This window comes from Salmo salar, chromosome ssa20, assembly GCF_905237065.1.
Source record: "Salmo salar chromosome ssa20, Ssal_v3.1, whole genome shotgun sequence".
NCBI classification, from domain to species: Eukaryota; Metazoa; Chordata; class Actinopteri; order Salmoniformes; family Salmonidae; genus Salmo; species Salmo salar.
The window spans coordinates 74,854,934-74,877,973 of NC_059461.1; the positions used below are offsets into that span (position 1 = coordinate 74,854,934).

General features: G+C 44.6%; 1 protein-coding gene across 4 annotated transcripts in view; it reads right to left on the minus strand.

The window, feature by feature from the left end:
• LOC106581306 (SPRY domain-containing SOCS box protein 4) overlaps window positions 1–23,040 on the minus strand; it is a 45,288-nt gene that overhangs the window by 10,379 nt on the left and 11,869 nt on the right. The window contains exon 2 of one of the 4 annotated variants that reach the window (XM_014163270.2): window positions 12,998–13,090. The exons of 1 other annotated variant lie outside the window; for it this stretch is intronic. The gene's annotated coding sequence lies outside the window, so the exon portion shown is untranslated. Of the gene's footprint in view, window positions 1–7,032; window positions 7,814–12,997; window positions 13,095–23,040 lie in introns of those variants that run through there. 2 more of the 4 variants (XM_014163269.2, XM_014163272.2) reach the window with 2 other exon arrangements.

A 23,040-nucleotide genomic window follows, 5' to 3' on the forward strand; every position in this document is an offset into this window, starting at 1 on the left:
ATAACCACATAACACAAACACTGACAAACTACTGTCTGTGCGAAGCAATACACACGTGCCTGTGTGTTTCAAACCTCAGTTACATTGCACTGTCTCTATACAAATAAAAGCTACGTCTTCCATTTACATTAGATTTGTGTGCATTGTGAAATTATTAGATAATACTTGATAATACTTTGGCGTGTACCATGCGAGCAGTCGCACTACGCTTCGCTCCACAGGTAATATTACACTTCACTACATTACAACGGCTTGATTTGTTTGATCTGAGCAATTCTTCTTAGCTAGCTACATAGCCGTCTTTGTATCAAAGATAATTGTGTAGTTTAGAGTAATTGAGTAATTATCGAGGCTAGCTATCTTCGTCCTCCTAACGTAGTCAACACTGCTAGCTGCTAGCTAGCTAGTCATCACTGCTAGCTAGCCAACTTCTACCGACTAGCAGCACTGTAGAAACTATTACATTACAACGTAACGACTTGATTAGTGTGGTGTTAGTGTTAGTTAGCCAGCTACATAGTTGTCTTTGCTGTCTCTGTATCTAAGATAATTGTGTAGTTTGAGTAATTATCGAGGTGAGCTAGCCAGCCGCGACGACGCGGCAGACTTAGTCAACACACCTAGTCATCATTAACCCACTGCTAGCTAGCCAACCGTTACCGACTAGCAGCGCTGTAGATACTAATACTTTACAACGGAACGATTTGACTAGTGTAGTGTTAGCTAGCTAGCTACTTAGTTGTCTTTGTCATAGCTTGATAATTGTGTAGTTTAGTAATTACAGAGGTTAGCTAGCCAGCCATCGAGGTTAGCTAGCCAGCTATTTCCGTCCCCCGCGACGCCATTTTTCCTAACCCAGCCAACTATTACCGACGAGCAGCATTGTAGAAACTAAATACATTACAAGGAACGTCTTGATTAGTGTTATGTTAGCTAGCTAGCTACAAAGTTGCTTTGTATCATGACAAGGTGTAGTACTGAAACTATCGAGGTTACCTAGCCAGCTACACGTTCAAAGTCAACAACGCAGCCACTGCTAGCTAGCCTACTCCACCAGCCAGCAGCACTGTATCATTTTAGTCAATAAGATTTTTGCAACGTAGCTTAACTTTCTGAACATTCGAGACGTGTAGTCCACTTGTCATTCCAATCTCCTTTGCATTAGCGTAGCCTCTTCTGTAGCTTGTCTATCCCTGTTCTCTCCCCTCTGCACAGGCCATACAAACGCTCCACACCGCGTGGCCGCTGCCACTCTAACCTGGTGGTCCCAGCGCGCACGACCCACGTGGAGTTCCAGGTCTCCGGCAGCCTCTGGAACTGCCGGTTTGCGGCCAACAAGGCTGAGTTCATCTCAGCCTATGCTACCCTCCAGTCCCTAGACTTCCTGGCGCTGACGGAAACATGGATTACCACAGATAACACTGCTACTCCTACTGCTCTCTCCTCGTCTGACTACGTGTTCTCGCATACCCCTAGAGCCAGCGGGGTGGTGGCACTGGAATCCTCATCTCTCCCAAGTGGACATTCTCTCTTTCTCCCCTGACCCATCTGTCTATCTCCTCATTTGAATTCCATGCTGTCACAGTTACCAGCCCTTTCAAGCTTAACATCCTTATCATTTATCGCCCGCCAGGTTCCCTTGGAGAGTTCATCAATGAGCTTGACGCCTTGATAAGTTCCTTTCCTGAGGATGGCTCACCTCTCACAGTTCTGGGTGACTTTAACCTCCCCACGTCTACCTTTGACTCATTCCTCTCTGCCTCCTTCTTTCCACTCCTCTCCTCTTACGACCTCACCCTCTCACCTTCCCCCCCTATTCACAAGGTAGGCAATACGCTTGACCTCATCTTTACTAGATGCTGTTCTTCCACTAATCTCATTGCAACTCCCCTCCAAGTCTCCGACCACTACCTTGTATCCTTTTCCCTCTCGCTCTCATCCAACACTTCTCACTCTGCCCCTACTCGGATGGTATTGCGCCGTCCCAACCTTCGCTCTCTCTCTCCCGCTACTCTCTCCTCTTCCATCCTATCATCTCTTCCCTCTGCTCAAACCTTCTCCAACCTATCTCCTGATTCTGCCTCCTCAACCCTCCTCTCCTCCCTCTCTGCATCCTTTGATTTCCTCTGTCCCCTATCCTCCAGGCCGGCTCGGTCCTCCCCTCCTGCTCCGTGGCTCGACGACTCACTGCGAGCTCACAGAACAGGGCTCCGGGCAGCCGAGCGGAAATGGAGGAAAACTCGCCTCCCCTGCGGACCTGGCATCCTTTCACTCCCTCCTCTCTACATTTTCCTCTTCTGTCTCTGCTGCTAAAGCCACTTTCTACCACTCTAAACTCCAAGCATCTGCCTCTAACCCTAGGAAGCTCTTTGCTACCTTCTCCTCCCTCCTGAATCCTCCTCCACCTCCCCCCCTCCTCCCTCTCTGCGGATGACTTCGTCAACCATTTTGAAAAGAAGGTTGACGACATCCGATCCTCGTTTGCTAAGTCAAACGACACCGCTGGTCCTGCTCACACTGCCCTACCCTGTGCTTTGACCTCTTTCTCCCCTCTCTCTCCAGATGAAATCTCGCGTCTTGTGACGGCCGGCTGCCCAACAACCTGCCCACTTGACCCTATCCCCTCCTCTCTTCTCCAGACCATTTCCGGAGACCTTCTCCCCTACCTCACCTCGCTCATCAACTCATCCTTGACCGCTGGCTACGTCCCTTCCGTCTTCAAGAGAGCGAGAGTTGCACCCCTTCTGAAAAAACCTACACTCGATCCCGCCGATGTCAACAACTACAGACCAGTATCCCTTCTTTCCTTTCTCTCCAAAACTCTTGAACGTGCCGTCCTTGGCCAGCTCTCTTGCTATCTCTCTCAGAATGACCTTCTTGATCCTAATCAGTCAGGTTTCAAGACTGGGTATTCAACTGAGACTGCTCTTCTCTGTGTCACGGAGGCTCTCCGCACTGCTAAAGCTAACTCTCTCTCCTCTGCTCTCATCCTTCTAGACCCATCTGCTGCCTTTGATACCGTGAACCATCAGATCCTCCTCTCCACCCTCTCCGAGCTGGGCATCTCCGGCGCGGCGCACGCTTGGATTGCGTCCTACCTGACAGGTCGCTCCTACCAGGTGGCGTGGCGAGAATCTGTCTCCGCACCACGTGCTCTCACCACTGGTGTCCCCCAGGGCTCTGTTCTAGGCCCACTCCTATTCTCGCTATACACCAAGTCACTTGGCTCTGTCATATCCTCAAATGGTCTCTCATATCATTGCTATGCAGATGACACACAATTAATCTTCTCCTTTCCCCCTTCTGACAACCAGGTGGCGAATCGCATCTCTGCATGTCTGGCAGACATATCAGTGTGGATGACGGATCACCACCTCAAGCTGAACCTCGGCAAGACGGAGCTGCTCTTCCTCCCGGGGAAGGACTGCCCGTTCCATGATCTCGCCATCACGGTTGACAACTCCCTTGTGTCCTCCTCCCAGAGTGCTAAGAGCCTTGGCGTGACCCTGGACAACACCCTGTCGTTCTCCACTAACATCAAGGCGGTGACCCGATCCTGTAGGTTCATGCTCTACAACATTCGCAGAGTACGACCCTGCCTCACACAGGAAGCGGCGCAGGTCCTAATCCAGGCACTTGTCATCTCCCGTCTGGATTACTGCAACTCGTTGTTGGCTGGGCTCCCTGCCTGTGCCATTAAACCCCTACAACTCATCCAGAACGCCGCAGCCCGTCTGGTGTTCAACCTTCCCAAGTTCTCTCACGTCACCCCGCTCCTCCGCTCTCTCCACTGGCTTCCAGTCGAAGCTCGCATCCGCTACAAGACCATGGTGCTTGCCTACGGAGCTGTGAGGGGAACGGCACCTCCGTACCTTCAGGCTCTGATCAGGCCCTACACCCAAACAAGGGCACTCCGTTCATCCACCTCTGGCCTGCTCGCCTCCCTACCTCTGAGGAAGCACAGTTCCCGCTCAGCCCAGTCAAAACTGTTCGCTGCTCTGGCACCCCAATGGTGGAACAAGCTCCCTCACGACGCCAGGACAGCGGAGTCAATCACCACCTTCCGGAGACACCTGAAACCCCACCTCTTTAAGGAATACCTGGGATAGGATAAAGTAATCCTTCTAACCCCCCCTTAAAGACTTAGATGCACTATTGTAAAGTGGTTGTTCCACTGGATATTATAAGGTGAATGCACCAATTTGTAAGTCGCTCTGGATAAGAGCGTCTGCTAAATGACTTAAATGTAAATGTAGATATTACTGCACTGTTGGCACCAGAAACACAAGCATTTCGCCACATCCGCAAGAACATCTGCTAAACACGTGTATGTGAACAATAAAATGTGATTTGATTTTGATTACATATTAATTCATTTATAAAAGTCTATAAATGACTCATGGTGCCATTTGTGCTGGAATGAAGAGTCCTATTTACCACAACGCATAACGCAATGAGGCCCACTGAGACTCACTGATCACACTGTCTGTGTTGTATGACATGCAGACACTTGCTGACGGAGATAGTGCTAAAGACGGGTTAAGTGGTTTGTCTCGTCTGAGGGAAGCTACTCGTCATCTTATGACCCCCTAATTGTGCTAATTAGATGACAAACATTGAATGGAAAAGAAGTGACATTCTCTCCTGCTGATCTCAACTTCATTACCAAGATGTCTGCAGTCACATGTCAATAGCATTAGCAACGCGCGTGCACACACTTCTGAGCCTATTTGGTGTGTGTCAGTCTCTCCATCCTGTGAGTGAAGTAATGTCCCTCTGTATGCGTGTTGTGAGAGTTCTCTTGACCCCTGTGGCCAGTATGAAGGCACACACACCAAACCATCTGATGTTTATACTAATCTGGGCCTCTGTCCTCTTCAATATAGTTTGAGCTGAGGAGGACAGGAGATGTGTACAAGGGAGCGATGGGTGTAAGAGAGTAAGAGCGCACACACTGCAACAAATGTCAATCTGCCGCTCATTTGCCGTTCGTTCAACATTAGTTTTAGGTACCACCCACCGGTGGGCGTCTGACTGCTAACATTTTCGTGCGATTCTACATGTAGAATCGGTTTATAAATTACAGCTGGCATTCTGAACAGAGGTGCTAAGTCTGCAAGATGGCGCCGGAGAACAAGGCTGACGTTTTACGTATTCCTAAATCGTGTTTTTTGCGTTGTTTCGAACATACTTTCTAACTTATTTTGTACATAATGTTGCTGCTACCGTCTCTTATGACCGAAAATAACTCCTGGACATCCAAACTGCGATTATTCACCACGGACTGTCAGAGTCCGACGAGCCCGATGTCAATGATATACTGCTTTCCCGGGAACATGCCCAGATCCCCGTCATTTGCGTGAAGAGGAGGTGGAGAAAAGGGGGCCAGAGCGCGGGCTGCCTTCTGAGAATTTGTAGGCGATCGAATAAACCCCCACTTCCTTCCATTCTGCTAGCAAACATGCAATCTTTGGAAAATAAAATCGATGACCTACGCAGACCAGAAGCCATGGATTACAGGCAACAGCTGCACTGAGCTAAGCTAATGAGAAATCTTGTTATGCCCTCTGACGAACCATCAAACGGGCAAATCATCAATACAGGACTAAGATCGAATCATACTACACCGGCTCTGACGCTCGTCGGACGTGGCAGGGCTTGCAAACTATTACAGACTACAAAAGGGAAGCACAGCCGAGAACTGCCCAGTGACACGAGCCTATCAGACGAGCTAAACTTCTTCTATGCTCTCGTTGAGGCAAATAACACTGAAACACGCATGAGAGCACCAGCTGTTCCGGAAGACTGTGTGATCACGCTCTCTGCAGCCGATGTGAGTAAGACCTGTAAACAGTCAACAGACGGATTACCAGGATGTGTACTGCGAGCATGCATTGACCAACTAGCAAGCATCTTCACTGACATTCTCAACCTCTCCCTGTCTGAGTCTGTAATACCAACATGTTAAGCAGACCACCATAGTCCCCGTGCCCAAGAACACTAAGGACATGCCTAAATGACTACCGACCCGTAGCACTCATGTTTGTAGCCATGAAGTGCTTTGAAAGGCTGGTCATGGCTCACGTCACCATTATCCCAGAAACCCTAGACCCACTCCAATTTACATACCGCCCTAACAGATCATGCAAATCTCTATTGCACGCCACACTGCCCTTTCCCACCTAGACAAATGGAACCCCTATATGAGAATGCTATTCATTGACTACAGCTCAGTGGTCAACACCATAGTGCCGTCAAAGCTTATCAATAAGCTAAGGACTCTGGGACTAAACGCCTCCCTCTGCAACTGGATCCTGGACATTTTGGAAGATGAGGGGTTACACTTATTAATGTGAGATTCTGAGGATAACTCCAATGTCACACAAAAGGGGGGCAGAGTCTGAGCCATTTCAGTGATCCAGTCCATCTGAGCCAGGACTAGCGGACACATACACCGAGGTGTGAACGAACTGCACATAACTAGTCGTACACACTCAACCTAACACAAATATTACTTGCTCTAATAGTAACTTAAAAATACAACACTGAGGGATTTACTGTGCGACTGAATAATACTCCATTACCATACTGCAAGTATGACAACAAGCCACAAGATACTGTTACAGTGAGAGAGCCAAGGTGAAATCCAATACTTCAAGACAGAGCATAACATCCTGATAATGAGTGTGCTTTACTGCTTACTGTTAAAAAAGCAGAGCACATCGTCTCACAGGACAGAAAAGACAGTGACTCCTACTCTCCAGACTTGTGTAACCCCAAACCTAGAGGAAATGGCTTCTCTTGCTCTCTGTGTGCCAAACAGCTGTGGAATGCTAGAGTACCACACAGCTCCCTTAATTTTATATTTCCCATACCTGAGTCGTTATAGCATGCTAGCACAACCTTGCTTGAACACAACTGTGCCACACACAACAGAGAGCTAGAGACAAAGCGAGACAGAGAAAGACAAAGAGAGCGAGCGAGAGCAAGCGCCAACATGGAGAAAGAAACAGAATGAGAGGAACTTCTTACCATGCGATGCGATATCCAAGGTCAAGCTGGTGTCAGCAATTCGATTTCTCACGACTCTTGGCAATGAGAGAGGAAATCCTAAAAGCCTTGTCCAACTGTGGCCAGAACAGTGGATCGAGAGAGAAATACAGAAAGCGAGTAATAGAATAGAAAGAGCGTGTGTAAGTGACGCCACAACAGGAAAACAGTCTTGCCTCAGTCAGTTCCCAGCTACGACAGGAAAACAGCCACTAGAAGGAGAAAGGGAGGGAAATTGCGAGGGAGGTGGCTAAGCATAAGGCCACAGAAAGTCTTTCCCAACTATTAGAAAACAACCCAGTCTCCCTTTCGCCCTGTGCTTCAAGTTGAGCAATGGAACAAAGCAAAAGAGCAGGAAAGAGAACAAAGAGACTGGTAAACAGTCCCTCACTGACTAAGTGACTGATGCAATAGGCTAGTCCTGAGAACGATGAAAAATGCGAAGTGAATAGGGAGTAGAGAATCAGAGCGGTTGTTGTTTTTGGGTAAAGGTTCTGTGGACATGCCACTGACCAAACCTTCCAGACCTCAGAGCTGAAAGCCACCCTGGCTGGACTGTACTTTGCTGGTTGCTGCGGAGGCAGCCTCATCATGAGTGAGGAAAAGAGAGAATGCTCTGTAGTGTTCCTTCAGTAGGAGAGACTGAATAGAGGGAAACTAAGGGAGAAAGAGGGAGGGCTCAATGATGGTGGGAGAGCTGTATCACATTACTCCTCCTCTCACACAGACACATACAAGTATGGAGAGAACATGACATACTTGTTCATGTCAACAACATTTCAGCCCTCTCCCGCCTAACCTTCTCACTGTTCAGCATTGCAACCATGCCCGCCTCTTCTCTACCCTTCTCAGTGCCTATCCAACCCCCTTTCCCTCTCATGTTTCTCCCCTGAGAGACAAGAAAGCCTTCCCACCATATCTGCTCCTACCCACACTTCAGAGCGGCATTCCTCTCACCATGCCCTTTCCTCAATCTGGAGTTGCTTAAATCACACAAGCTGTAGAGTCCAGTCGTCTCTATACCACACACAGAGACAGAGATTCTACGACCACCTGCTAATACATTGGAATGCATTCTATCTAAAAAACGTTTGCGTATGAGAGCGCACATTAGAACACTATAACCTGATGTTTCTGCTTTGTTTTGACATAGACTCCTGTTGAGTGACAGCAGCGCTGTCTGTGTGTATGACCTCTGTGTGAGACAAAAGACCTCCCCTCGTCCGAGCAGAGCAGGCCAGCACCGAGCACAGGCTGGAAACCCTTTCAACCCCTCTGCCACTGTTTTTACATTCCAGTCAATTTCAACCCTTACCACACAACGTTGCCAAAATACACAGTAAACCACACGAATCAGTCAACTAGCTAGCTACAACCTTTTCTTCACAACTGTCAAAAGCACAGTCTCCTACAGAGAAGGCAGCATGATTCACTGAAATTAAGAGAGAGCGGGAGCGAAATTTGGAGGTGGAGTGAGACAAAAGAGAGAAGTTTTACTACTGGATGTTCCATTCACTCCATCACCAGGAAGCGAGTAGAAAAGGCAATCATGCGAGAGATCAGATAGTAAGGAGAGGAAAAAAGGATGGCTAAAGACGAGGAAGGCAGAGTGGGGGAGAGGGGAAAAGGTTGGGAGATGAAAGAGAAAGTAGTCAAAGAGCAACAGAGGAAGAGAAGGAGGAATGGTAGAAACAGATTATAGATCAGACTGTGTGCGTGCACATACTACATAAAAAAGTTGAAACATAAAAAAAACTTGCTAGCTATAAAAGAGTATCTCCTTCACAACACCGCATCACAAACAGCCATCTAGAAAGAGTAGTGCTACTTTTATCTCCTCTTAAAAAACAGACCGACAGACAGTGAAGATGAATCACTTTACAACGAAGATCAAAGGGGGTTGGCCAGCCAAGGTTGGTAAATGAGCAGCCATTTGTCCAAATCACTTCCTGTCTCGTATACAAAGGAGACTGAAGAGCACAATATCACCCCCTAACCCACTGCTTCAGTAATCCAGCTCCTCCAGATATGCACCCAGCCAAGAGCAGAATGGCCAGTATAGAGCTGGATAACAGAATACCTGGCATCATACCTTAGCACTGCTCTGGGGGCCAGTAGGTGCATTGCCACTAGTTGGATCCAGATAGTGAAGTATTTGAGATCTGGCCCCAACACAGACAAAGCCGCTTGTTCAAAGTCCAGTCAGACTTGGCAGGAGTCGTTTTACTGGAAGCGCAAGGTGTATTCTGGAGGCATAATCCACTGGGTTGAGTACACACACTCACAACCAAACACAAGACACATTCTGACAGGAGCTATTCATGAAGGTTAGTCAAGGTGAGCAGGGCAGGACATATAGTACCAGTCAAAAGTTCAGACACACCTACTCATTCAAGGGTTTTTAATTTATTTTTACTATTTTCTACATTGTAGAATAATAGTGAAGACATCAAAACTATGAAACATATGGAATCATGTAGTAACCAAAAAAAGTTCAATCAAAATACATTTTTGATTTTAGATTCTTCAAAGTACCCACCGTTTGCCTTGATGACAGCTGTGCACACTCTTGGCATTCTCTCAACCAGCTTCACCTGGAATGCTCTTGAATGAGTTCCCACATATGCTGAGCACTTGTTGGCTGCTTTACCTTCACTCTGCGGTCCAACTCATCCCAAACCATCTCAATTGGGTTAAGGTCGGGTGATTGTGGAGGCCAGGTCATCTGATGCAGCACTCCATCACTCTCCTTCTTAGTCAAATAGCCCTTACACCGCCTGAGGTGTTAGATCATTGTCCTGTTGAAAAACAAATTATATCCCATCTGGTTTTCACCTATTTGGACTGGCCTATCGCTGCAGAATGCTGTGGCAGCCATGCCGATTAAATAAATCACCGACAGTGTCACCAGCAAAGCACCCCTACACCATCACACCTCCTCCTCCATGCTTCACGGTGGGAACCACACGTGGAGATCATCTGTTCACCTACTCTGTCTCTCTAAGACACCGCAGATGGAACCAAAAATATCACACCAAAGGACTGATTTCCACCGGTCTACTGTCCATTGCTCGGGTTTCTTTGCCCAATCAAGTCTCTTCTTATTGGTGTCCTTTAGTAGTAGTTTCTTTGCAGCATTTCGACCATGAAGGCCTGATTCATGCAGTCTCCTCTGAACAGTTGATGTTGAGATGTGTCTTACTTCAACTCTGTGAAGCATTTAATTGGGCTGCAATATCTGGGGCTGGCAACTAATGAACTTATCCTCTGCAGCATAGGTAACGCGGGGTCATCAAGGCAAAGGGTGGCTACTTTGAAGAATCTCAAATATATTTTGATTTGTTTAACCTCTTATGGCTAGGGGGCAGTATTTTCACGGCTGGATAAAAAACGTACCCGATTTAATCTGGTTACTAATCCTACCCAGTAACTAGAATATGCATATACTTATTACATATGGATAGAAAACACCCTAAAGTTTCTAAAACTGTTTGAATGGTGTCTGTGAGTATAACAGAACTCAAATGGCAGGTCAAAACCTGAGAGATTCCTTTACAGGAAGTGGCCTGTCTGACCATTTCTGGAACTTCTTTGCCATCTCTATCTTTTACTAAGGATCTCTGCTCTAACGTGACACTTCCTACGTCGTCCATAGGCGCTCAGAGCCCGGGAAAAACCTGAATGTCGTCATCCCAGCCCCAGGCTGAAACACATTATCGCCTTTCTCAAGTGGCCGATCAAGGGACTCTGGGCTTAGGCGCGTGACCTGACCGCCCCGTCTTTGTGATTTTTTCCTCTGTTCGCCGAAAAGGAGATTCCCGGTCGGAATATTATCGCTTTTCTACGAGAAAAATGGCATAAAAATTGATTTTAAACAGCGGTTGACATGCTTCGAAGTACGGTAATGGAATATTTAGAATTTTTTTGTCACGAATTGCGCCATGCGCGCGACCTTTCTTTACCATTTCGGATAGTGTCTGGAACGCACGAACAAAACGCCGCTATTCGGATATAACGATGGATTATTTTGGACCAAACCAACATTTGTTATTGAAGTAGCAGTCCTGGGAGTGCATTCTGACGAAGACAACAAAGGTAATGAAACTTTTGTAATAGTAAATCAGAGTTTGATCAGGGCTAAACTTGGTCGGTGTCTAAATGGCTAGCCGTGATGGCTGGGCTATCTACTGAGAATATTGCAAAATGTGCTTTCACCGAAAAGCTATTTTAAAATTGGACATATCGAGTGCATAGAGGAGTTCTGTATCTATAATTCTTAAAATAATTGTCATGTTTTTTGCGAACGTTTATCGTGAGTAATTTAGTAAATTCACCCGATGTTTGCGGGGGGTATGCTAGTTCTGAATGTCACATGCTAATGTAAAAAGCTGGTTTTTGATATAAATATGAACTTGATTGAACAAAACATGCATGCATTGTATAACATAATGTCCTAGGGTTGTCATCTGATGAAGATCATCAAAGGTTAGTGCTGCATTTAGCTGTGGTTTTGTTTTTTGTGACATTATATGCTAGCTTGAAAAATGGGTGTCTGATTATTTCTGGCTGGGTACTCTGCTGACATAATCTAATGTTTTGCTTTCGCTGTAAAGCCTTTTTGAAATCGGACAGTGTGATTAGATAAAGGAGAGTCTTGTCTTTAAAATGCTGTGTAATAGTCATATGTTTGAAAAATTGAAGTTTTTGTATTTTTGAGGAATTTGTAATTCGCGCCACGCCTATCATTGGATATTGGAGCAGGTGTTCCGCTAGCGGAACGTCTAGATGTAAGATTAACACTTTTTTGGTTACTACATGACACATGTTATTTCATAGTTTTGATGCCTTCACTAATATTCTACAATGTAGATAATAGTAAAAAATAAAACCCTGGAATGAATAGGTGTGTCCAAACTTTTGACTGGTACTTTATATGGCCTCGTTATTGTATTGTGTTACTTTTAAAATTGTTTATTTAGTAAATATTTTCTTAACTCCATTTCTAGAACTGCATTGTTGGTTAAGGGCTTGTAAGTAAGCATTTCACGGTAAGGTCTACACCTGTTGTATTCGGCGCATGTGACAAATAACAGATTTGTTGATGACTCTTTCACAACTCATCTCAAAGTCCCTCCCATCAGCCAACAGTTAGGCAAATCAATGGATAAATGACAGACAATGATACTTGTCATCACATCACCATACAGGCAACAACAACAAAGCCCAGAAAAACAGGTTTGGGTAGCGCTTGGGAACCGACTGTGGCATGTTGATGCTACACATGGGTCGAACTAGTGTATGAAGCCAGAACCTCCTATATACTTTATAAAGGGCTTGGGGTACATTGATAAATCATATTCTAGAATGTAATCCATAATGGGGTGACGACGGATAGCGACTTAGCCTAGCGCTCACTGTATTGTCACTGTGGTACTAGTAGGTTAAAACCCAAACCAGTCTCTCCATGTTTACAGAGCATTTCAGCCGATTGGGATGGGCCCTGTTCAAATATTAATAGGTACCCAGGCTGAAGGCTCTGGTTACCTGGGCCAGCAGGTAAGTAAGCCCAAACAGTTCTGATCAGGTTCCTCACCCTGGCCCCTGGGTCATAGAAATGGGAACAATCTATTAAATAACACATGGGTGGATCCATCAATAGGAATGAACAATCAAAAGCACTCAGAGAATTGGCATCATGACATGTACAGGATCTTTTATTAGTATCTCTGAATAAAACGACAGCACCTCATCTCTGCTGCTTTTGTTGGAAGGTGTAGTGTTTTTATAGCATGCATAATCAAAGTCCACTACTGTTTTGTGCCAGTTTTACACTTTGAATGGTTCTGGAATGTAGTCAATGTCCAATGAAGGAGTTGAATTGGGTCCATCAACTGTAAGGAACACATTATTAGTAGACGAGTGTTCTGCTGGTTGTGGGTGAGCTCACCTGTTAATTCATCTGAGATCTGGAGTCCGCAACGAACAACCAAATCACCAAGTCCAAAGGTCACAGGTCAATCACCTTACTGTGGCCTGCCTACTTCCTGAGGAGAAACAGAAGGGGGCCAATGAGACAGCAGGTAGAATCAGGACAGTACATATTAGACAGTGTCTGGAAACATTACTAGCGGTCAAATCCTTGCTTCTTTAGTCCATGTTTCCTCACCTCTCTCTTTAAAGTGGATTGGAGGAGAGGATCAGATTTTTTATTTTATTTAACTAGGCAAGTCACTTGAGAACAAATTCTTATTTACAATGACGGCCTACCCCGGCCAAACTCAGACGACGCTGGGCCAGTTGTGCGCCGCCTTATGGGACTCCCAATCATGGCCAGATGTGATACAGCCTGGATTCGAAAAACAGGGATTGTAGTGACGACTCTACACAGATGCTGCGCCACTCGGGAGTCCCATGAGCCACCAATAGAATAAGATAGGACAGCGGCCTAGACAGTGATGTGGAATAAGGCAGGCGCCTTGGGAGGTGAAAGGACACTCAACTGTAAGTGTACTAAACTTGAGTGTAGGGGAATTCACAGTCAAACAGTGACCTAGTAAAGTTGAGGGTAAGGAACTTTAGTAACCTGGATGTGCAGTAAAGCTACTTTAATAGGCTTCAGCACGGGACATTCCCTCAAACCTTAGCCAAGATCACAGGACTGAAGGCTCTAATCATTACATAACCAATGTGGACCTGCCTACAGCAGACATGAGGCCAGCAGGTGACATTACACAGGGAGACATTCTGTACCAAGTGGGAATAGCTCAATACCAATCAACCAGAGGGAAGGTAAGTCAGAAAGAAAGGACAGCGAGGGAGGAGGGAGGTGTGGAGACAGAGAAACCATATTCATGAGGCATTGCAATCTTAATGTTCATCAAATTTTCAGCCGATTCCTCTTCAAACATTAACCAGGCGTGTAGTGCCGCACCGCCTGTCATTTGATGGCTAAATCGGCCATTAGGCCGGTGCGGAATTGATGAAACGATTCCGTGGGCTGCGTCGCTGTAGTACATTTCTCAGCCTAAGGAAAACAGCCTCTAATCACAATGTGACTACAAGGTCTCTCGTGTATGGAATAATTCCCAGCCTCCACACACACACACATACACACAACAAACCTATTCTCACGGTGCCCCTGCTGCTTCCACCAAACTAGACCCAAACACACACTTAACTCCAAAATAAGACCAAACCAGCAGTAACTTCAATCCTCAACCACCTGGTGAACCACTGGAGACTTGACTACCCAGCCAAGACCACATCCATCTGCTGTGTAAAGTCCTGCAGCCTCTGGTTTCACTAGGTGGAAACCTGGTTTTAACAGGTGGATAAACTCCCCATTTTGAGTCCACAGATGTTGCCGGGCGGAACTGGGAGCTCTCTACCACTTGATGAGATTAGAGGGGATGAGAGACGTCAGGCCTGATTAATACATCACGCCTTTCTCATTACAGCTACCTTCACCTCTCCCTCACAATCTCCCTGTCTATCTCGCTAGGCCGGGGCTCAGCAGCAATTAAGCTAAATGAGGATTGGAGAGAAGACCGTTTGGTAGCTAAGGCGCTAAATAAAAACTTCAGTGAAAGCAGAGGGAGAAGGGGCAGGGTGTGATGTCTATTAGGTGCTGCTGTAAAGCTGCAGTTCCATAGACTGTAAAAGGAAGACTGTATAAGCAGAGGCTTGTAAACAGTCAGACAGCACAGCTGAAAAGCAGCAGCATCCTTTTCACTACACAAAAAGGTATCTTGAAAAGAGTTCCAGGAGTGCCAGTGTGCTCCAAGAGATAGTGGTGGTGTTCTCAGATTCCTGTGGAGAATAATCCAATGGATGCTCAACATCAATGAGCAGAAAATGGATTTAAGAAAAAAAAGCATCAACCTTTTAGGAATCCTAATCTTCATCCGAGATCAATGTAGTATACATGCAAATGTTTCCATAACTGGACAGACTATAGTGCATACGTTAAGGGATTTTAACCTATAGAGGGCACTCTGCGTCATATGGGAAAACGGCAAGGTGGAAGTGCTGGGCAGATTACAGTGCCCTTCCCTCAGGCCTCCAGTCCAGCATCATCATGACTAATCTACTGATTAGAGGAGTCATCTCTCCCAGCTCATCAGGCCCACAGGCAAAAACACACGAACACACACACAGTGATGTGATAGATAGGCAGCAGGTTGGAACAGCTAGAGTTGAGACTGATGTCTCTTATTGCTCTACCTTTACAATTCACCACCTGTTCCCTCCCCTTCTCCCTCATTCACTAACTGAATCTTCTTCATAAATGGGTCTTTATTGTTCCATTCTTCCCCCCACCACCACACACGCCGAGGTTACCCTGACTCCAGCATTCAAATCAATAAAAACACTTGTTTTGTGCGGACAGACCGGTATGAGGGTTGAATGGGCATCGAAAGGAGAATGTGTTTCGCTATGACCTTAGTGGCAAAGTGGAAAAAAGGTCAGATTCCTCCTTGTTTGTTTGGGTACTGGTTTCTCTCTACACTAAAACAAGGAAGTCATTGTCTTTAGGTAAGTCCCTGAGTGATTGGTACACAAAAGAACAGCAGGTTTGCACTACAACAAGCCAATGATGCTTTGCCTTGGGGTGCATCAAGCTCATATGTGCCAACTGGGCAAAATAGAGAGAACTATAAGAAGCTGCTGTTTTGATTCCACAAGGGGGCTGCATTTGCCCACAATTATGGTCAAAATCGTGAACTAAAAAAATATCATAACAGTCTTCATACTTTTATTTTATGAGGGGGGAGAGGGGGGCCTTGAAATGTATTTTCAAGTAGCTATAGTTTACCCAATAGCAGTTTCTTATTTTTACATGAAGTGAATACAGTTGGTAATCATTTTACGAGCACAAGGGGTTAGTGTTGGGCCAGTAACCAAAAGATTGTAGACCTCCACAAGTCTGGAAATTGCTTCCAAGGATGAACCAAATGCCTGTAGGTACCGCGTTCATCTGTGCAAACAATAGTACGCAAGACTGAACACCATGGGACCACACAGCCGTCATACCACTCAGGAAGGAAACGCGTTCTGTCTCTTAGAGATGAACGTATTTTGGTGAGAAAAGTGCAAATCCATCCCAGAACAACAGCAAAGGACCTTGAAGATGCTAGAGGAAACGGGTACAAAAGTATCTATATCCACAGTAAAACGAGTCCTATATTGACATAACCTAAAAGGCCGTTCAGCAAGGAAGAAACCACTGCTCCAAAATAGCCATACAAAAAGCCAGACTACGGTTTGCAACTGCACATGGGGACAAGATCGGACTTTTTGGAGAGATGTCCTCTGGTCTGATAAACAAAAATATGACTGTTTGGCTATAATGACCATCGTTATGTTTGGAGGAAAAAGGGGGAGGTTTGCAAGCTGAAGAACACCATCCCAACCATGAAGCACGGGGGTGGCAGCATCATGTTGTGTGGGTGCTTTGCTGCAGGAGGGACTGGTGCACTTCACAAAATAGATGGCATCCTGAGGAAGGACAATTGTGTGGATATATTGAAGAAACATCTCAAGACATCAGTCAGGAAGTTAAAGCTTGGTCACAAATGGGTCTTCCAAATGGACAATGACCCCAAGCATACTTCCAAAGTTGTGGGAAAATGGCTTAAGGACAACAAAGTCAAGGTACTGGAGTGGCCATCACAAAGCCCTGACATCAATCCTATAGAAAATGTGTGGGCAGAACTGATTCCAGCTTTGTCAGGAGGAATGGGCCAAAATCAACCCAACATATTGTGGGAAGCATGTGGAAGGCTACCCGAAACGTTTGACCCAAGTTAACCTCTTGACGGTCGCCTAGGATAGGGGGCGCCACAGCGCATTTTGAAAAAAATGTGTGCCCATTTTAAACGGCCTACTACTCAAACTCAGAAGCTAGGATATGCATATAATTAATACTTGTGGATAGAAAACACCCTAAAGTTTCTAAAACTGTTTGAATGGTGTCTGTGAGTACAACAGAACTCATATGGCAGTCAAAACCCCGAGACAGATCGAAACAGGAAGTGGAATTCTGAATTGAACTCAACTTCATCACGTTGCCTATTAATCACACCGTGAGCTATGGTTCATTGAGCACTTCCTATTGCTTCCACTAGATGTCCCCAGTCTTTACAAAGTGGTTTGAGTCTCCTACTGTTAAAACTGAATGAATGAGACGCTGTGGAACGTGGTCACACGGAGAGGGCCATCACCATTATGACACCGGCGCCCCTGGTTACCCTCCCCTTTCGAAACGTTTTGAAATACAATGCAATCGTCCCCCTCGAATCTTATTGGCTCTCTTGTTCAAAAACGCCCTGAAGATTTATGTTATACAACGTTTGACATGTTTGAACGAACCTAAATGGGAAAAAAAAAGCATTTTCTCGAAATGGCTGTCCCGTGGCCGACGAAGCATTTGGATCAACCTTCAGACGCGCTAACAAGAACAAGCTCTTGGAACATAAAGGAGTCATTTTTTCAAACGAAAATACATTTGTTGTGGACCTGGGATTCCTGGAAGTGCTTTCTGATGAAGACAACCAAAGGTAAGGGATTATTGACAATAGTATACAAGACTAGATGTGATATGCGATTGTTCCAAGATGGCGCTGACCTGTAACGTTGGCCTATTTTTCAGAGTATCGCATCCCCTTTCATCGCAAAGTATGATTACCCAGTAAAGTTAATTTTAAATCTGGCATTACAGGTGCTTTCAAGAGATATTCATCTATAAATCTTAGAATGATAGAATGACAATATTACATTTTAAAAATGTTTTCGAATAGTAATTTAGTAAATTGTAGCTCTGTTTCATCGGATGCATTTGAGGGAAAATAGTCAACGTTACGCACCGATGTAAAATGCTGTTTTTATATATAAATATGAACTTTATCGAAGAAAAGAATGCATGTATTGTGTAACATGATGTCCTAGGTGTGTCATCTGATGAAGATTGTCAAAGGTTAGTGCTGCATTTAGCTGTTTTTTGGTTATTTGTGATGCATGTGGTTGGTCGGAAAATGGCTATGTGGCTACTTTTACGATATACTCCTCTAACATAATCTAATGTTTTGCTTTTGCTGTAAAGCCTTTTTGAAATCGGACAACGTGGTTCGATTCAGGAGAGGTGTATCTATAAAACAATATAATTTGGAAAAAAAATTGGAAAAAAAAAATACAATTTTGTTATGCTAATGGAGATGTGATTTTTCGCTGGATGTCCGTCCCGTATGCCGCACAGGGGTTAAACAATTTAAAGGCAATGCTACCAAATACTAATTGAGTGTATGTAAACTTCTGACCCACTGGGAATGTGATGAAAGAAATAAAAGCTGAAATAAATCACTCTACTATTATTCTAACATTTCACATTTTTTAAATTAAGTGGTGATCCTAACTGACCTAAAACAGGGATTTTTTTTTTTAACTAGGATTAAATGTCAGGAATTGTGAAAAACTGAGTTTAAATGTATTTGGCTAAGGTGTATGTAAACTTCCGACTTCAACTGTATGTCGTAGCTATACCATTACGTATGTCGTAGCATTATAATGCAGTACAATACAAATAAAAACAATTAAACAAAAATGACAATTATGACAACCATGGCCATTTTGCATGACAATTAGTTAATCGTCACATCCCTAACCAACAGCATGTAATGGTAAGGTAATGACAGACCGCACCAACAGCATGTAATGGTAAGGTAATGACAGACCTCACCTTGCAGTTTTATCGCGTCTCGAATTAAAGAAAAGAAATCATAGCAGCTCTGTGATTGAGGCCGCTTCAATTTAGCTCAAATGCACTTAGGAACACAATTTAGCCGCTTGATAGGACGAGGTGGTGGTGGAGGAAAACCCCATGGTATAATTGAGTGCTTTGCAAGGCAGGGGGTGAGAGAGAGACGCTGGAAGAGTGCGTACTGTTTTTTATGATGTGACCTTTGTGCGTCAGTGGGAAGACTGGGGCCAGCCATTTATCAGTGTGAGCCACTAGGGATATAAAACAGACCTCTCTTCATCTCCCTCCCTTCAACCCGGTGCTCTTTTCTCTCTCTCCACAAAACACTCAGGCTGAGTTTCTCCCCCATAGACTTTACTTGTATACGAGTGCCGGCTGAATAGCGTCATCTTCACACACATTAAATTGTGAAATAAAAAGCAGCACGTCATGCCGATGTAGCATGGAGATGAATCACCAGTCGGGAAGGAGCCCTGGGTGCATATCTTACACCCCCCACTCCCTCCTTCCCCCCACCACCCCCTTGAGAGAGACACAATAAATTAGCTCCCAAAATACCCAGCCAGCCCGCCAGCCATTACAGCGTGAGCCTGCAGCAGGGGCACTAAAATAAGAACACAAATCATCCCTATGAGGTTCTGCTCCAACCACTATTTGTCCACCTTGGCAGACAGCACGTTAATAGGCCGATGACTGATTACAGGAATAATTAAGTAATGAAATGTTAAGAGATTGTTGTTAACATGAGAAACCAGACATTTGAACCCCTGAACCTCTGGGATAGCAGTGTGCTTGGTTTTAAAAAATATCCTCAGAGACAGAACTACAGCATGGATGCAAGTACAGTATACCTTTAGTCAAGAATTTCTCAACTAATTTGGAGCAGTCAGTTGAGTCTCAACTGACTCCACAAAGCCTTGGAGACTGGTGATGATGCATGTGGGTTCAAAGCTTAGCCGAATGGGCAAGTCTACCCAATGTAGGCCAATCACTGATTGAAGAAACTATGGACTTAAGACCTATGCAGTCTACGGTTCAATCCCAAGCCTGGTAGACCCTAATCCTTTTGGTGTAAGTAGATTTCAACAGACTTACGTTTTCAAATGTCTAGGCCTTAGCTCAGTGGGCTAAATTAGCCTTGTGACTCAAACCCCGCTCTGTCACATTAACAACCAATTAGTAGCTTGTTAGTGTGGATCATAACATCCTACCCCCTGTCCCTGGCTCATCCTGCGTCACTGTGCTCGTCAAACACCCACCAGGGAGAGATGAACCTCCCGAGAGCGATGACCCTGTTAGGGATGGACAGACCGCTGTCACTCATCTAATCTCAAGCCAGTCTGGAGAGCTGGGTGATGTGGACAGGGATGTGAGCTCTATTCATAACAGGGCCCTGCCATGATTGACATACATCTATGACACACACGCTTACATCACAGATAAAAAACAGACAAATGCACATGAATCAACAAGCAAAAAACATGTACAAACACCGACCTCCGAGGATAAAACATATGGTCTGTCACTGCAAGTAGCACAACTCTAGTCCAGAGCAAACAAAGTTACTTTAAAATATCTATGTAAATACATGTCAGTTCCAAACTAAACAATAGGAATAGTTATACAGAAAAAAATATTCCACAGATAGGACCAACTGCTGAGAACAAAAGATACATTAGATTGTGCAGCGTGGCAGGAACCAGGAACACAGCAGGCGTCCAGAGCTGGTGTTAGAGGAACGCTTGGCCCTGTGTAGCACAAATCACTGAACACTAGGGCTGACTGACTAAAAACAAATCTGGGTCGACCAAGAGTCGTTTGTTCTTTCGACCAATCAATTGGTCTAAATTTTAAAGCATCCATTTTTCCCTTATATAGCCACACCCTATGTTTGAATAAAATCAACTATATATGTAGGCCACTGAACTTGTCTGATGCTTTAAGAACTGCAATTAAACCTGAAGACAGATTACTAAAGATGGAGCCAGAGATCAATATAGCCTAACAAGAATAAAACAAACCTATTCCTGACCTTCCTGCTGGCCTTGGAAGATTCTGACATTATGCTCCTGAAGTTAGGCTACGCCAGAGGTCGGCAACCTTCTCCATTTGGAGTGCCAAGTTATCCTACTATTTCTTCTGATCTGCATGCCAGTTATGATTTTCATATGTACATTTTCATGGAACAGTTTAATTTATAATAAAGTCTTCATATCTCAAAAATCAATGTAATGTGGTTAATCAAAATTCTACTTTTAGATTTGTAACTTTTATTGCCAATATGTAAAAAATAGCCTACACAAATAAAAACATTGCAGTCAAATAATTTAAAAAAATATATATAATAAAAATACATTGCAGCCTACAGGTAGAAAATATCCTGATGAAAACAAATATCCTATAAATCACTGGCTGCAAGGAACTTTAAACATTGTATCAACATTGTATCAATTTTGCACAAGGGATAAGTAGTAAATCAGGTAGGCCAATTTTATGACATTTCCACCAGATCAGAGCATTACATTTTCCCCCTTTTCATGCCGAGCGGTAATCCAATAGGCTACATTGAGGAACTATTGTCCTTCTCAAATGGATGTAAAAACAGACTTGGTTAACTTGGTGTTTGAGGCGAAGAAAAAATGATTTTGAGATGCTCCACAGTGATGGTGAGTTAAGACACTCAGAACTAGTATCACATCCCTAAATGGGCATACTATAGGCCTGCATATGCACACAGGCCAGTTGGACTAGTCCTAGTTCTATATGCATAATCAGGTGCGTGTCCTTACTCAAGATGGACAGGAACGCTCCAAACAAATGGAACGAAATAAACCAAAAATGTCTAGGTTGTGCGTTCTGCAAACAACGTGTCCACTCCTACAATGGCAAGGGTAAGACTAACAATAATACAATTCAATGCAAACACATTACCGTAGCCAAACAAGCGTTGTAGATTAGAAATTATGGGAATTAATGATAAATGTACTACTGGTGATATTGATGTGCCAAACCTGCGGCCTGCACAATGGATTAGTCCACTCAGACGGGTATGAATCAGCCATGCATCTCGAGTGCCATAAACATTTTTCATATTCGACACTGCTCAATTTAAAAAAAAAAAATGCGATCGACCAGTCAGCCCCAATTGAGGTCAGCCCGAAAGAACACACAAGACAATTATGTTATTCATGCTGGAACTGGGAAACTAACCGCAGCTTACAAAGCGAGAGAACTGGTGAAACCAGAGCTAGTGTGTCCACCTGTGTGTTGACTCTTAAGACTCAGTCAGGTCCAAAGAAAACTTTTTCCAGCACAGCACTACTAGTCTTGGTTGGCCGGTGATTTACTGAACACTGAAGGACTTGTGTATTGTTCAGCGCACTCCAGTGCTCAGGGGGGGGGATTTGGGAAGCAGTGTTCAGTCAGTCGTGTTCCGGTCGACCAGACTCGCTGTGCGGGGACCACAGTCGGGTCACACCTGCTGGGAAGGCCTAGACTGAGGCTACTGCTGCCTAGCAACCATAGCCTAACAGGAGGATCAACGAATCCAAGGCAGCCATGATGGTGGGGGTAGTCTTTAAGGAGGCATAGACCCTTACAGCACTGCTATTTACCATTAACAACTACCTCTAGATGTTGCAATTCTTGTGCCGACCTGTGTTGTCCTGTCCTCCTGGGAGGATGGTTGGCCCCCCTGCAACATTACAACCAAATACTGTTGTCTTTTTCAAATAATTCCTTCATTAAATGAACCTGGTATCAAATGGCTAAGGTGGACGAGGTACCTATGTAAGATGTTTATCTATTTGTAAGGTTAAAATATTCCGTGTTCATGGGAGAGCTTGACAGCATGAGTTTTGTCAATTAGGCTACTCTAAGAATATATTTTTTAACTTGGCCAGGATTCAGTAGAGGAGAATCCTAACCAATTTTGAGCATTTGAGAGACGTACAGTTTTACAACCGGGAATATGCAGCATTGGTTTCATCAACTGTGCACGCGTATCAGCCATTTCCAGTTCTACACAAGTGTCAGTGGAAAGTTATTTTAGGACATGGGACACGACAATGCCATTAAGACATAGCTAAATAATTAACTAGCTAGATAGCAAATTCATAACATAGTGTAGTTTGGCTGGTTATTATTTTACTTGCTGTGTAAATCTCCCCCCGTGAAGCACACCATGATTTTCTTATTGCTGACCAAAAATGAGCTATAACTGGCTAAATAACTCA